General features: G+C 42.6%; 1 protein-coding gene across 1 annotated transcript in view; it reads left to right on the forward strand.

Moving 5' to 3' along the window:
• pcdh15b (protocadherin-related 15b) overlaps window positions 1–15,830 on the forward strand; it is a 780,285-nt gene that overhangs the window by 72,268 nt on the left and 692,187 nt on the right. The window lies entirely within an intron of this gene.

A 15,830-nucleotide genomic window follows, 5' to 3' on the forward strand; every position in this document is an offset into this window, starting at 1 on the left:
GTTTTGTTCCTGGACCATATATTCTAAATGCCAGCAGCACCCAAGGCTCTGGTCTTGGTAGCACTAAGATCACATAGGTGCTTCCAGTGACTGAGTGTGATTCTGGGGAGAGGGCAGGGTTAGCAGTGTAGAGAGCGTAGGAGGCAGGGGTTCTTGTCAGAGACAGAGTCAGCTGCCAGAAAAATAGCCTGAGTTAATTGGAAAAAGGATGCCTGCAAGCAGGTTCAGGGAGCTCTAGGGACCTGGGAGCACTGGTGTCAGCAAATGAAATTGGGGCATGATTGATTAGGCAGGTGGCAATGGTGAGTGGAAGTTGGAGCCTGAAGCATAATTCTCACCAGTGTTACAAGGATTACTGATGTTAAAAGCAGCAAAGTTCAGAGAAGTGTTCTGGAAATAATTAGAACTACGCTGAACTTCAGGAATAAGCAAATTTCAATGACTTACTACTCATTTGAATTCCTAGGCAATTTTCTCAATGCAGATATTATTTCAGATGTATTCTTCATACATAAGGAAGATGTATTCCTCCTTATTTAGCTTAAGTATTAATCTTTGTTTACCAGAGTTTGTTGGGCAAATGCATTTTGAAATCACTTCAGTACATTCCACAGTCAGCAATGTGGAATTAACACTCAATGTTAACTTACATTTTTTTAAAAAAAGTGACTCATTTACCTTTCACAGGGTATGGAAACCAAAATTCTCCATGGTGAAGAGCAGCATATCATCAGGGAGTTATGTGGCACAAATTATGTCACATGCAATGGCCAAAGCTAGCTTCTCCACACAAAATTGCCTGTTGATTCAGTAACACGATCTTCCCCCTCAATCCCACCCCAGAGCAAATTATACAATTCTGAATCTATTACATATGTCTAAATGCTTAGAAAACCAAAATGTGAAAAAGGCAACCATTTTTGAAAAGCAACTTGAAAACAAAGATCAAAATATTTTAAATGTATTTAAACATTTTTCAGTAACTCCAAATGAATAAATCAGGAATTTAAAAAAGGTTGTCAGAAGATTTCTGAAAGTCCTTTTTAATAGCAATAAGATAATCAAAATCTTTCTTAATTGCCACTTTTGCTGAAGCTTGTACAGAAAATTTTCTATCTAAATCCACCAGAGGAATAAAATTCGGAGGCAGAGTACAATGTACTGATGTGGCTGTGTAACACATGTAGGAATATCAGATTGGATTGAATCTCTGAGCAAGGGAGTTCTGAGAGGGAATCCCAGATTATGGAGCAGTGGTAGATGTTTGTTTGTGTTTGGGTGGGATTGGGTGGAGGAGACAACCTGTTTCTGGGGAAGAGAATGAGACTTGCACAGACTGAGAAAGGAAAAGGAGAGAGGAAATGTTCAGATAGCTTGTATCAAACAGGAGAGTCTAAGCCTGCTCTTCTCTTCATGAGGTGGAGCTTGTGTTTGCACAGACATTGCCCTTCAAGTGACGAGACCTAATGTGCATAAGTAACCATGGATTTGGTTGCTTATAGTAGAATGTTATAAATACATAAGACAACACGGTTGAATCTGTTTGCTTAAAATAATGGGTGTACTTTGCCATATTGGGTCATGACTTCCTTTGTTTATGTCTGAAAAAAATATGTTTCCTTGCATGTTCAAGTAAATGGCATTCATTAGTCAATTGTAAAACAGGGTGACTGGTTGGAGTATCAATTTAAATGAAAGGTGCTGAGTTAACAGCAGAACTAATCTTCTAGGTATTCTTATACAAACAGTCGTCATAGTGTTACTTGGAGAGTAGAATAAGCGTTTGATCAAGGGATAGGGTGTAATCTTAAATTTAAGAACTTCAAAGTTGTTCCTGGCCTTTGTCAGTCCAAGATTTATCTCAAACTTGAAGAAAAAGCATAGAATTCTGTAAGCAACACACATCAAAGTTGCTGGTGAACGCAGCAGGCCAGGCAGCATCTCTAGGAAGAGGTACAGTCGATGTTTCAGGCTGAGACCCTTCGTCAGGACTAACTGAAGAAAGAGCTGGTAAGAGATTTGAAAGTGGTGGGGGGGAGATCCAAAATGATAGGAGAAGACAGGTGGGGGAGGGATGGAGCCAAGAGCTGGACAGGTGATTGGCAAAAGGAGTATGAGATGATCATGGGACAGGAGGCCCAGGGAGATGGAAAAGGGGGAGGGAGGGGAAAGTCCAGAGGATGGGCAAGGGGTATAGTCAGAGGGACAGAGGGAGAAAAAGGAGAGAGAGAAAGAATGTCTGTATATGAATAACGGATGGGGTACGAGGGGGAGGTGGGGCATTAGCGGAAATTAGAGAAGTCAATGTTCATGCCATCAGGTTGGAGGCTACCCAGACGGAATATAAGATGTTGTTCCTCCAACCTGAGTGTGGCTTCATCTTTACAGTAGAGGAGGCCGTGGATAGACATGTCAGAATGGGAATGGGATGTGGAATTAAAATGTGTGGCCACATTAAACTTTTCGATGATTTTAAGTTCCCTGGCCACCACCGCTTTATTTTCACCAACTCCAGGCTGGGTCTTTATGTGCTGCCATTGTGACTCCCGTCTCCCCTTCCCCCACCACCACTCTGCAATCCCGTCTCCCTCAGATCCCATTGTCAGCTCCTGGGTACTCAGAGGCTCTATCTTCCTCTCACCCCAACCCTCCCCTCTCCACTGACACCCCTAGCCTCCCCCCTCCCCCGTGCTGGGTCTTTACCATACCCTCCGACCTTCAACTGTCTGAGGCAGAACGCTCTGTCCTCAGTAAGGGCCTCACCTTTGTCCCCCTTCGCCCACACCTCAGCGAGTTCCGCGTTCACCATGACGCGGAACTGTTCTTCCGCCGTCTCCGTCTCTGAGCCTACTTCTTCGGCAAGGACTCTTCCACCCCCACCGATGACCCCTACTCCTGTCTTCAATCTTCCTCCTCTTCATGGACACCCCACTCTGGTCTTCTGCCTGCTCTGGATCTCTTTATTGCTAACTGCCAACAGGACATCAACTGTCTCAAATTCACCGCACCTTGTTCCCATTCCAATCTTACTCCTTCGGAACGCTCAGCTCTCCACTCCCTCTGCACTAATCCTAACCTTACTATTAAACCCACCGATAAGGGGGGTGCTGTTGTAGTCTGGCGTACTGACCTCTACCTTGCCGAGACACAGCGACAACTCGCGGATACCTCCTCTTATTTACCCCTCGATCGTGACCTCACTAAGGAGCACCAGACCATTGTCTCCCACACCATCACCGACTTTATCCGCTCAGGGGACCTCCCATCCACTGCTACCAACCTTATAGTTCCCACACCTCACACGTCCCATTTCTACCTCCTACCCAAGATCCACAAACCTGCCTGTCCTGGCAGACCTATTGTCTTAGCTTGCTCCTGCCCCACCGAGCTCATTTCTGCATACCTCGACACGGTTTTATCCCCCCTTGTTCAATCCCTTCCTACCTATGTTCGTCACACTTCTCATGCTCTTAAACTTTTTGATGATTTTAAGTTCCCTGGCCCCCACCGCTTTATTTTCACCATGGATGTCCAATCCCTATTAACTTCCATCCCCCATCAGGAAGGTCTCAAAGCTCTCCGCTTCTTTTTGGATTCCAGACCTAGTCAGTTTCCCTCTACCATCACTCTGCTCCGTCTAGCGGAATTAGTCCTTACTCTTAATAATTTCTCCTTTGGCTCCTCCTACTTGCGCCAAACTAAAGGTGTAGCTATGGGCACCCGCATGGGTCTGAGCTATGCCTGCCTTTTTGCTGGCTTTGTGGAACAATCTATGTTCCGAACCTATTCCGGTATCTGTTCCCCAACTTTCCTTCGCTACATCGACGACTGCATTGGCGCTGCTTCCTGCATGCATGCTGAGCTCGTTGACTTTATTAACTTTGCCTCCAACTTTCACCTTGCCCTCAAGTTTACCTGGTCCATTTCTGACACTTCCCTCCCCTTTCCAGATCTTTCTGTCTCTGTCTCTGGAGACAGCTTATCTACTGATGTCTACTATAAGCCTATTGACTCTCACAGCTATCTGGACTATTCCTTTTCTCACCCTGTCTCTTGCAAAAATGCCCTCCCCTTCTCGCAATTCCTCCATCTCTGCTGCATCTGCTCTCAGGATGAGGCTTTTCATTCCATGACGAGGGAGATGTCCTCCTTTTTTAAAGAAAAGGGCTTCCCTTCCTCCACCATCAACTCTGCTCTCAAACGCATCTCCCCCATTTCACACACATCTGCTCGCACTCCATCCTCCCGCCACCCCACTAGGAATAGGGTTCCCCTGGTCCTCACCTACCACCCTACCAGCCTCCAGGTCCAACATATTATTCTCCATAATTTCCACCACCTCCAACGGGACCCCACCACTAAGCACATCTTTCCCTCCCCCCCCCCCCCCCGCTTTCCACAAAGATCGCTCCCTACGCGACTCCCTTGTCCATTCGTCCCCCCCATCCCTCCCCACTGATCTCCCTCCTGGCACTTATCCTTGTAAGTGGAACAAGTGCTACACATGCCCTTACACTTCCTCCCTTACCACCATTCAGGGTTCCAGACAGTCCTTTCAGGTGAGGCGGCACTTCACCTGTGAGTCGGCTGGGGTGATATACTGCGTCCGGTGCTCCCGATGTGGCCTTCTATATATTGGTGAGACCCGACGCAGACTGGGAGATCATTTTGCTGAACACCTACGCTCTGTCCACCAGAGAAAGGAGGATCTCCCAGTGGCCACACATTTTAATTTTACATCCTATTCCCATTCTGATATGTCTATCCACGGCCTCCTCTACTGCAAAGGTGAAGCCACACTCAGGTTGGAGGAACAACACCTTATATTCCGTCTGAGTAGCCTCCAACCTGATGGCATGAACATTGACTTCTCTAACTTCTGCTAATGCCCCACCTCCCCCTCGTACCCCATCCGTTATTTATATACACACATTCTCTCTCTCTCTCTCTCTCTCTCTCTCTCTCTCTCTCTTTTTCTCTCCTTTTTCTCTCTCTGTCCTTCTGACTATACCCCTTTCCCATCCTCTGGGTTTCCCCTCCTCCCCCTTTTCCTTCTCCCTGGGCCTCCTGTCCCATGATCCTCTCATACTCCTTTTGCCAATCACCTGTCTAGCTCTTGGCTCCATCCCTCCCCCACCTGTCTTCTCCTATCATTTTGGATCTCCCCCTCCCCCTCCAACTTTTAAATCTCTTACTAGCTCTTCCTTCAGTTAGTCCTGACGAAGGGTCTCAGCCTGAAACGTCGACTGTACCTCTTCCTAGAGATGCTGCCTGGCCTGCTGCGTTCACCAGGAACTTTGATGTGTGTTCCTTGAATTTCCAGCATCTGCAGAATTCCTCGTGTTTGCGTTTTAGAATTCTGTAATATTTGTCATAGAAATGCAAGATTGTTGGTTTTAAAATCACATCAGAATTTTAAAAGGTGACTTTGTGACCAAAAGGTTTGTCTATCTTCAAACATTATCACTACAATAAAGGTATTAAAAATAACTCATGTTAAAGGACTATCCCCAGCTTGTTAACAAAAACTTTACATCGACCCATTTATTTGAAATATATCCACTAGAAAATTTGTATCTATCGTGTTGACAATTGCCATTCAACAAGTGGATCACTTGGACGGAGTGCAAATTTATGAATTATTAGTTCTTTCTATAACTGGTAAATATATCAATGTTATTGTGTGTTCACAGCAATTTGAAAAAAAATCTCAAAATATATTTAGACATCTCGAAACACTTGAGCATGTAGACATTAAGAAATAGGATGTGCTGGAGCTTTTGAAAAGCAGTAAGTTAGATAAGACACCGGGACTGCATGAGATATACTCCAGGCTACTGTGGGAAGCAAGGAAGGAGATTGCTGAGCCTCTTGCGGTGATCTTTGTGTTGTCAATAGGGATGGGAGAAGTACCGAGGGATTGGAGGGTTGCAAATGTTGTTCTCTTGTTCAAGATAGGGAGTAGAAATAACTCAGGAATTTATAGACCAGTGTGTCTGATTTGAGTGGTAGGCAAGTTGTTGGAGAAAATCCTGAGAGGCAGGATTTATGAGCTTTTGTAGAGACATAATCTGATTAGGGATAGTCAGCATGGCTTTGTCAAGGGCAGGTCTTGCCTTATGAGGCTGATTGAATTCTTTGAGGATGTAACAAAGCACATTGATGAAGGTAGAGCAGTGGATGTAGTGTATATGGATTTCAGTAAGACATTTGATAAGGTTCCCCATGCAAGGCTCCCTCAGAAAGTGAGAAGGCATGGGATCCAAGGAGACCTTGCTTTGTGGATCCAGAATTGGCTATTGGATCCAGAGGGTGGTTATAGATGGTTTGTATTCTGCATGGAGGTCAGTGACCAGTAGTGTTCCGCAAGAATCTGTTCTGGGACCCCTCCTCTTTGTTATTATTATAAATCACCTGGATGAAGAAGTAGAAGAGTGGGTTAGTAATTTTGCTGATGACACAAAAGTTGGGGGTGTTGTGGATAGTCTTGAGGGTTGTCAGAGCTACAGCGTGAGATTGATAGGATACGGAACTGGGCTGAGAAGTGGCAGATGGACTTCCCCAGATAAGTGCGAAATGGTTCATTTTGGTAGGTCCAATTTGAAGACAGAATATAATATGAATGGTGAGACTCTTGACAGTGTGGAGGATCTGTGAGATCTTGGGGTCCATGTCAATAGGACACTCAAAACTGCTGCGCAGGTTGACAGTGTTGTTAAGGCGTATGGTGTGTTGGCCTTCATCAACTGTGGGATTGACCTCAAGAGCCATGAGGTAATGTTACAGCTAGACCTTGGTCAGACCCCATTTGGAGTACCAGTTCTGGTCACCTCACTACAGGAAAGATGTGGATACGATAGAGAGAGTGCAGAGGAGATTTACAAGGATGTTGTCTGGATTGAAGGGCATACCTTATGAGAATAGGTGAGTGTATTTGGCCTTTTCTCCTTGGAGTGTCAGAGGATAAGAGGTGACCTGATAGAGGTGTATAAGGTGATGCATTGGAATAGTTTTTGGACATCTCCGAACAAGAGTCTTTCATGATCGTGACATCCAAACAGACACCAAAATGTTAGTGTACAAAGCAGTGGTAATCCCAATGCTCCTGTATGCGTCAGAAACCTGGACAACATACCAACAACGTCTGAAGGCACTTGAAAAGTTCTATTAACGCTGTCTTCGAAACATCTTAAATATTAGTTGGGAAGATAGAAGAACCAATGTCAGCGTGATAAATGAAGCAAAACAACAAGCATTGAAGCCTACGTCATCAAGAACCAACTAAGATTGAGCGGCCATGTTGTTCGGATGAAAGACAAACGTCTGCTGAAACAAATCTTCCATTCCCAGCTTAAAGAAGGCAAATGTAAAAGAGGCAGACAACAGAAGAGATTCAAAGACATCTTAAAAGCCAACGTGAAGAAATGTAACATCAACATCAACAATTGGGAAACCAATGCTAAGGACAGGAAACTTCGGCAAGCCATCATCCGAGAAGGAACAGCAACTTTCGAAGCCAACAGATGTGCAGAATTAGAAGAAAAGAGAAGAAAATGGAAAGAGAGACAGCAACAACCAAAGCCCGATCTGCCATCTGGAACTACCTGTCCTGAATGCGGAAGATCTTTCAAAGCCAAGATTAGTCTCATAAGCCACTTGAGAGCCCATAACTAGATCAACAGAACGAAGACCATCATCCTCGACATCGAGGGATAGCCACGATGATAAGGTGATGAGAGGCATTGATTGTGTGGATAGCCAAAGGCTTTTTCCCAGGGCTGAAATGGCGAACACGAGGGGGCATAGTTTTAAGGTGCTTGGAAATAGGTACAGAGGGGATGTCAGGGGCAAGTTTTTCACACAGAGAATGGTAGGTGCGTGGAATGCACTGCTGATGGTGGTGGTGGAAGCGGATACAATAGGGTCTTTTATGAGCCTCTTAGAAAAATAGAGGGCTATACACCAAGGAAATTCTAGGCAGCCTCTAAGAGTAGGTTACATGGCTGGCACAACATTTTGGGCCAAAGGGCCTGTAACGTGCTGTAAATTTCTATGTTCTACGTTCTATCTACACTCAATGGTAACAGTGCTGTAAGTCAAAAGCTGTGTGTACAAAGCAGTGACATGGGTTACTGTAGCTGCCATGTTGGTGAGAGCATTGATTGCATAGGCAAGCAACACCTACCAGAGATGTGTAGACTAGGTTGAGTGGTGATATCAGTCACTGTACCTCATTGATTTGGCACCAATTATGGAACCCAACATTCTGGTCAATATTTTCTTTTCATGCGTCCAGCAACAGATATGGCCCCCAAAAGTGCTACTTAAAAGGATCATTCATTGCCTCTTGATCAGAAACATGCTGATTGTATGTACTGGGTACGATGTGTCAGTAGTACACTAAAGGACTTGAACTAGACTGCAAAGCTTCTGCACAAACCATTTTCTCCCAAGCATTGAAGTGCAGCAGCACAGGGCAATGAGCTGAGGACATACAGTGCAGGGCAGTATGCTAATGAGGGAGAAAGATGGATGCAGTGATGTCTGTAGAAGTCTCTATCCATCTACTTTGTTCTGACCTTTTATCTGGCTCTCAAAGAAGATTAATTCACATCCTCTCTGTGCTTCAAGATTGGTGCCTTCATGGAAATCTATTACTTGCTTCTGTAGGCAAGGGCTGAATTGGCAGCGGCTAGTCCTTTATGTCAGTATTAACCATCCAGAATATAGTTGAAGATACTTACAGCATCTCAGTGCAATGTGTTCAGTCTCGCTCTCATGTTAACAGCTCATTTGACTTAGTACCAGTAAAGACAATTCCAATTCCCTATTGACCACTATTCCCACACCTTAGTTGCTGCTCATCCACTGTATGCAAAATATGAAGACCATAGACATAAGATCATGAGACGTGGGAGCAGAATTAGACCATTCACCCATCGAGTCTGCTCTGTCACTCCATCATGGCTGATCTATTACCCCTCTCAACCCATTTTTCTGCCTTCTCCCCATAATCTTTGGCACCCTTTACTAATCAAGAACCTATCACCTTCCACTTTAAATATACCCAATCACTTAGCTCCACAGCCATCTATGGGAATGAGTTCCACCAATTCACCACCCTCTGATTAAAGGAATTCTTCCTCATCTCAGTTCTAAAGGGATGTCATTCTATGCTAAGGCTGTTCCCTTTGGTAAAACTAAAACCTGACTCAAAATAAGCAGTTTAATGTATAAACTGAGAATTATGCTGAAATGCAGAGAAGCATCAGCTAATCAATCCTGTCCATTCCTGCAGTGTGTATTTGGCTTTGTCTGTGCTCTTATCTAATAACAACCCAAGCTAACAGTGTGACTGTAGGGAACTGCTGCCTGCCCATGACCTGAGAGTTGACCTTAATCTATTCAAGGAAAATAGGTTCTGGTTTCATTCTGTGCCATCTTGATATGCATCGGTTGGGCATGAAATATAAAGACAGATTACTTTTTATTCTGAATGAGCATTATGCATTTGAAATAGCTCTTTGGTGGTTGCACAGTAGTTAAGTTCCCTGACTAGCAATCCAGAGACCCTGTTTCAAATCCCACTTTGTTAGCAGTGCCCTTTAAATATAATTTATAATTTAGAAAACTAGTCTTAGTAATGTGCTCAGGTAATGGTGATAAGTATAAATAATTATGGTAAGAATGAAGAACCTCAGTAATCCTTGTAAGATTGATGGACAGATTTTTAGACCTTACTGACAATATTCAAGCCATTTTCACTAAATGGTCCTGAGCAAATTTCTGGATTCATCCAACTGCAGGCTTTATTTCTCAGAAAATGGGGATCAGTGTCTTCCCTCTCAAGGGGCTAAACTGAGATAGTCATGCCTCACCCATGTTAGTTAGAATATAGAACATAACCCATGATGTTATGGTGACCTATATAAACCAACTCGGTGATCAATCTTAAGCCCTCTCTTCTATATAGCTCATTACTTTCTATTTTCTTTAACCCATGTGTCTATGTAAAAATCTCTTAAATATTCCTAATATATCAACCTCAACTACCATCCCCAGCAGTACATTCTAGGCACTTACCACTCTGTATGTAAAACAACTACCTCTGACATCTCCCCTAAATTTTCCTCCACTTACCTTAAGCGGATGTCCTTTTGTTTCAGCCATTGTTGAACTGAGGTAACAACGCTGGCTTTCAATGTATTGATGGCTCTTCCAATTTTATATACATTTATCAAGACCTCTCACCCTCCAAAGAGAAAAGCTCTAGCTCACTGAACCTTTCCATGTAAGACATGTTCCCCAATCCAGGCAGCATCCTGGATCTCCTCCGCTCCCTCTCTAAAGCTTTCACATCTTTCCCATAATTAGTCGACCAGAACTGAATACAATACTCCCAGTGTGGTCCAACCAAAGTTTCAAAGAGTAGCTCTTGAACTCAACCCCCTCCTCTTCCAATTAATGAAAACCAAAACACCATTCACCAGATATTCAGATTTAGGATTACTACAGTTGAAATCCACGGTCACAGCCATTATTAATTCATCCATTACAGTATTGATGAGTGCTTTGTCATTGTGAAAACAGCCAGGGATCTCTTCATTGTCCTGTGTTACATGTCTGGGTAGATTCCAACAGAGCCAGCAGCTTATAACCAATGTTCATGATAGGATGTCAGCAGCAGCAGCATAGTATCAGGATGTATAATGACTGATGTATCTCTCAGTACACAAAACAATCAATTAATGGGACAAACACTCATTTACCAAAAATTCCCTACCTGAAACACTCAATCTATCCATATTGGGACATGGTGTCTACAGTGTGTACCATCCATAAAATTCATTGCAGCAACTGACCAAGGTTTAATGACACCTTCCAAGCCTGTGGCCTCTACTTACTCTCATTTTGATGTCCCACTGGAATGATGTGTTGCTAATATTTCTGAATAATAGTTTCTCAAGGTTTTATCAACAGTTTTTCTGGCAGCTTATTAACTAATTAAACCAGCAATTAAAACACCTGTCTCCATCCCTCCCCCTCCTGTCTTCTCCTATTATTTCAGATCCCCCCTCCCCCTCCCACTTTCAAATCTCTTACTAGCTCTTCTTTCAGTTAGTCCTGACAAAGGGTCTCGGCCCAAAACATCGACTGTACCTCTTCCTAGAGATGCTGCCTAGCCTTCTGTGTTCACCAGCAACTTTTAAGTGTGTTGCTTGAAATTCCAGCATCTGTGGATTTCCTCGTGTTTACCTGACTAAACAAATTCCTTTTGCCTACACAATGTCTATATCCCTCCATTCTCTGCACATTCATATGCCAACTAAAATGTCTCTGTTGTATTTGCCTCCAACAGTATCCTTGGCAGCACATTCCAAGCATTCACCACTGTGTAAAACAGAAACTTGCTCCACTTGCCTCCTTGGTCTTACCCCTCTCACCATTATTTCCTCTCCCCCCTCTAGTATTAGACATTTTGTTTCTGAGAATAAGACAATAGCTGTCTACACCTCTCATAATTTTATGAACTTCTATCAGGTCTCCTCACTGTCTCTATCAAAGCTTCATTTGCATCAATAATGAAGGATCAAGCACCCTGCTGATCTAAGATGCAAAGTGAAGGCCCATCAGGAACCACTGTCAGCTTGAAGTGAATAGCGGTGTGAATACGGTCAACAATTAAACTTTGTGTCAGGAGATCTGTCAATACTAGGTCAAATATTATTGATACTTGCTTCAGATGATTTGTTCACAGTGATTTCCCCAATCTGGACCATCAAGCCACTGTATCAAATCTGGAGATCTCCCATATACTACCACCAAATTCATAGTCCCGTACCCCACATTGCTCATTTCTACCTCCTATCCAAGATCCACAAACCTGACTGTCTAGGTAGGCCCATTATCTCTACCTGTTCGTGCCCCAGTGAACTCATGTCCACATACTTCTACTCCACTCTATCCCCAGTGGTTCAGTTCCTTCCCACCTACATTGGTGACACTTCACATGCTCTCGATCTCCTCAGCAACTTTCAATTCCCTGGCCCTGATCGCCTCATTTTCAGCAAAGATGTCTAGTCTTCATGCACTTCCATCTCCCATCAATAAGGCCTTAAAGCTTTCTACTTTTATCTCAACAAAAGAGCCAGCCAGTTTCCTCTCCAACCAACCTCCTCTGTCTAGCACAACTGGTCTTCACCCTCAACAATTTCACCTTTGGCTCCTCCTATTTTCCCCAAACAAAGGTAGTCATGGGCCTGAACTATGCCTGGCTTTTTGTTGGCTATGTGGAGCAGTCCATTTTTCCAAGCTTTCCCTGATAATGCTCATCAACTTTTTCTGTGCCACATTGATGACTGCATCTGTGTTGCGTCATGCACTCATGCCCAGCTTGTCAATTTCACTTGTTTTCTCCTGCCTTTCTACAGTTTGTTGGTTTTAAGGCCTCCTTAAGCTCTGTTTACTTTTGAACACCTACAAAGTCATGGTGTCACTTTCCAGTATCCTGAATAATTTATGGAACAGTGTTTGTGCACTCTAATGCAATATCTCAATACTCTGCAGCTGTGTGATTGTGCTTCATATTAGTAATCCTTTATGAAGAATTTTGGACAGTATTTAGCATATTAAGTGTACCTGAAATCAAACCTGTAACAGTTGTCTTTGTAAAAACAAAAAACACTCTGCAGATGCTGGGGTCAAAGCAAAGTTGCATTCATTCCTCATATATATCCTCCACTTATTTCTTTCATGACCAAGATTAAGATTGTTTATTGTCTTTCTTCTGTTACTCTGTTACTCTGCATCCAATGCAGCATAAAAACACACAATAGGCCTAAGTTCACAATGAATATAAATACCTAAAATTACCTCATATACATAGACTAATTGTATGTACATAAAGTAATGCTTGGTACAAGTGTGTCTATACATAAAGGTGACTGACAGGAAATTATAAAGTTGTGATGGTGGTGTGGGTTAATGGGTTGAGCTGATGGTCAGTCTGACGGCTTGGGGGGGGGGGGGGGTAACTGCTTTTGAGTCTGATGGTCCTGGCATAGATGCTACGAAGCCTGACGAGAGTGGGGCAAACAGTCCATGAGTAGGGTAGTGGGATCCTTCATGATATTGCTGACCTTTTTCTAGCACCTTTCTGTATATGTGACCTTGATGGCAGATAGCCTGGTGCCAGTGTGCCAGTGATGCATTGGATAGTTTTAATTACTTCTTGTAGAGCCCTCCTATCCACCACAGTGCAGTTTCTGTACCACACAGTAATACAGCATGCTAGGCTGAATGATCTCACTGATGGAAATGTGAATAATAAGTAAAATTCAGTATTCTTAGCAATATGCATTAAGCTACTGTAATGTCACAGGAAAAATAATCAAAAAAACCCAATAATTATTGAGGTAGACATGGAGAAATCTGCAGATGCTGGGAATTCAAGCAACACACACACAAAATTCTGGTGGAATGCAGCAGGCCAGGCAGCATTTATAGGAAGAGGTACAGTCGACGTTTCAGGCCGGGACCCTTCGTCAGGTCTAACTGAAAGAAGAGACAGTAAGAGATTTGAAAGTAGGAGGGGGAGGGGGAGATCCAAAATGATAGGAGAAGACAGGAGGGTAGGGGTGGATCTAAGAGCTGGAAAGTTGATTAGCAGAAGGGATACCAGACTGGAGAAGGGAGAGGATCGTGGGACGGGAAGCCTGGAGAGAGAGAGAAAAGGGGGAGGGGAGCCCGGCGGGTGGAGAGCCGGCAAGGAGTTATTGTGAGAGGGACCGAGGGAGAAAAAGGAGAGAGAAAAAAAAGAGGGGAGGAGAATAAATAAATGAATAATGGATGAGGTATGAAGGGGAGGATGGTTATTAAGAGAAGTTGAGAAGTCAATATTCATGCCATCAGGTTGGAGGCTACCCAGACGGAATATAATTATTGAGGTAATAAGGTAGAAGGATGTATGCTGTTTAAATTTTGTAGGGTTTTATGTGTGAGTGTCAGTCTTTGCAGTAATTGCAGAGTCATGTAGTCATTGAGATGGCCACATGATTTAAGTGACGTGTCAAGAGAGAAAAACCAATCATGAAAGGAACATGTTCATGGTTACCTTGTGTTGTTACAGATGTCCAATTTTTGTAAGTTTAATCAAAGCAATTATATGAATTAATGTTTCAGTATAAGGCTCTCATAGTTTTAGTTCTGGAGTTTAATTAAGTTTAATGGTTAGTTAAAGTCTCTCTCTCATATATAAGAGAGAGAGAGAGAGGATGCTTAGAAAATATTTAATTTTGCCAGTGTATGTCAGTGTCATGTGTCTCAACTGTTTCATCAGCTCTGACTAATTTTATTCACTCCTATCCCTAGAGACTGGAGTTCAGAGTTCTGAAATATGGCAGTCCACTGCTCCAATTGGTTCCACCTGTTTGCTCAGCAGTTGCTCAGTTTGCTATTAAATGAGTTCACGCTCTGATTATTTATTTACTTTGTAAGAAATGCTTAAGTTGGGTAAAGAATATTCATTGAATTTGGGAAGTGGAACCTCAGTTTTAATAAATTCATGACATCTGTTGCCTTTAGTGAGCAAGCCTCTCCATAGAAACACCCGTTTGAAACTCTGGCATTAGTAGCAGACAATATTGTGCTAAGATCACACTCATGTTGAGTTTTCTAATTTCAATATTCAGATCTTGACCAGCAAGGATTTCTACTTTGATCATGGCCCTTGCACCTTATTTGTCTGCCTGCATTTCACTTTCTCTGTGACTGTAAGACAATATTCTGCAGTCTGCTATTGCTTTTCCTTTTGTACTACCTCAGTGTACTCAGATCTAAAATGTTCTGTATGGATGGCAAAGTTTTTCACTGTATCTCTGTACATGGGACAATAATAAACCAATCCCCCTGAAGAGTAGAGTTAAAAAAATATTGCAGAAATTCTGTAGAGCCTTGACTGATGTCCTTGCAGGTTAGGTTAAGAAAATGTAAAGTTCTGTGGTAGTACAGGGTTATGATCTGCAGCAGCAACAATGCAATGTCAATTAATTAGCAATGATTTCTGCAGTGCATTTGTTTACACAAACAAATGAGCTCTTAGAATGGACTACATTTTGGAATGCAGCAATCTGCAAACTCTTACTGCTTTTAGCTACATGCACAGCTACTGCAATTCCAGAAGACATTGAGGCAATGTTCTCTGGAGCACTTGGAGTTTGAGGTCACTTCATAAAAAATCTTTTGTTCCATTGTATACTTTCAGAATTACTATTCTACTAGAACAACAAACAATTTTGATTAGCTGAGATGTGAATCATTGGAAACTTAGCAGTCAATAGTCTTAAGTTTAAAGTTGAGTCAGTAGATGATATTAAGATCAGACTGAAGCCAACAGATTAACGGTGGTTGTGCCTTTAATTTTCTCCACTGCCCTACCCAAAAGACCATTTTGATTCTTGGTTGCTCTTAATGAAACAAAGTCTTGTTAATTTGATTTAGATTTTATTTCAGCTCAGAATCACAATCAGGTTAAATATCACTAACATACATATGAAGCGAAATTTGTTGTTTTGCGTCAGCAGTGCAGTGCAATATGTAAAACATACTATGAATTACAATAAAAATATATGCAGATATAAAATTAGATTAAATAAATTGTGCAAGAAGAGAGGAGAAATAGTGAAGGCTTGTTCCAATGTCTTGTCTTATGTTGAAATGTGTCAAGCTTTTAACCGATAAACTTCAGACCGGTATTTGCAGGGTAAAATTCTGATTTCAGAGAAGACAGATTTTTTTTTTGTATTCAATATTCCAGATTGGTTATTTCAGTA

Source organism: Mobula birostris, chromosome 21 (assembly GCF_030028105.1).
Source record: "Mobula birostris isolate sMobBir1 chromosome 21, sMobBir1.hap1, whole genome shotgun sequence".
NCBI lineage: Eukaryota > Metazoa > Chordata > Chondrichthyes > Myliobatiformes > Myliobatidae > Mobula > Mobula birostris.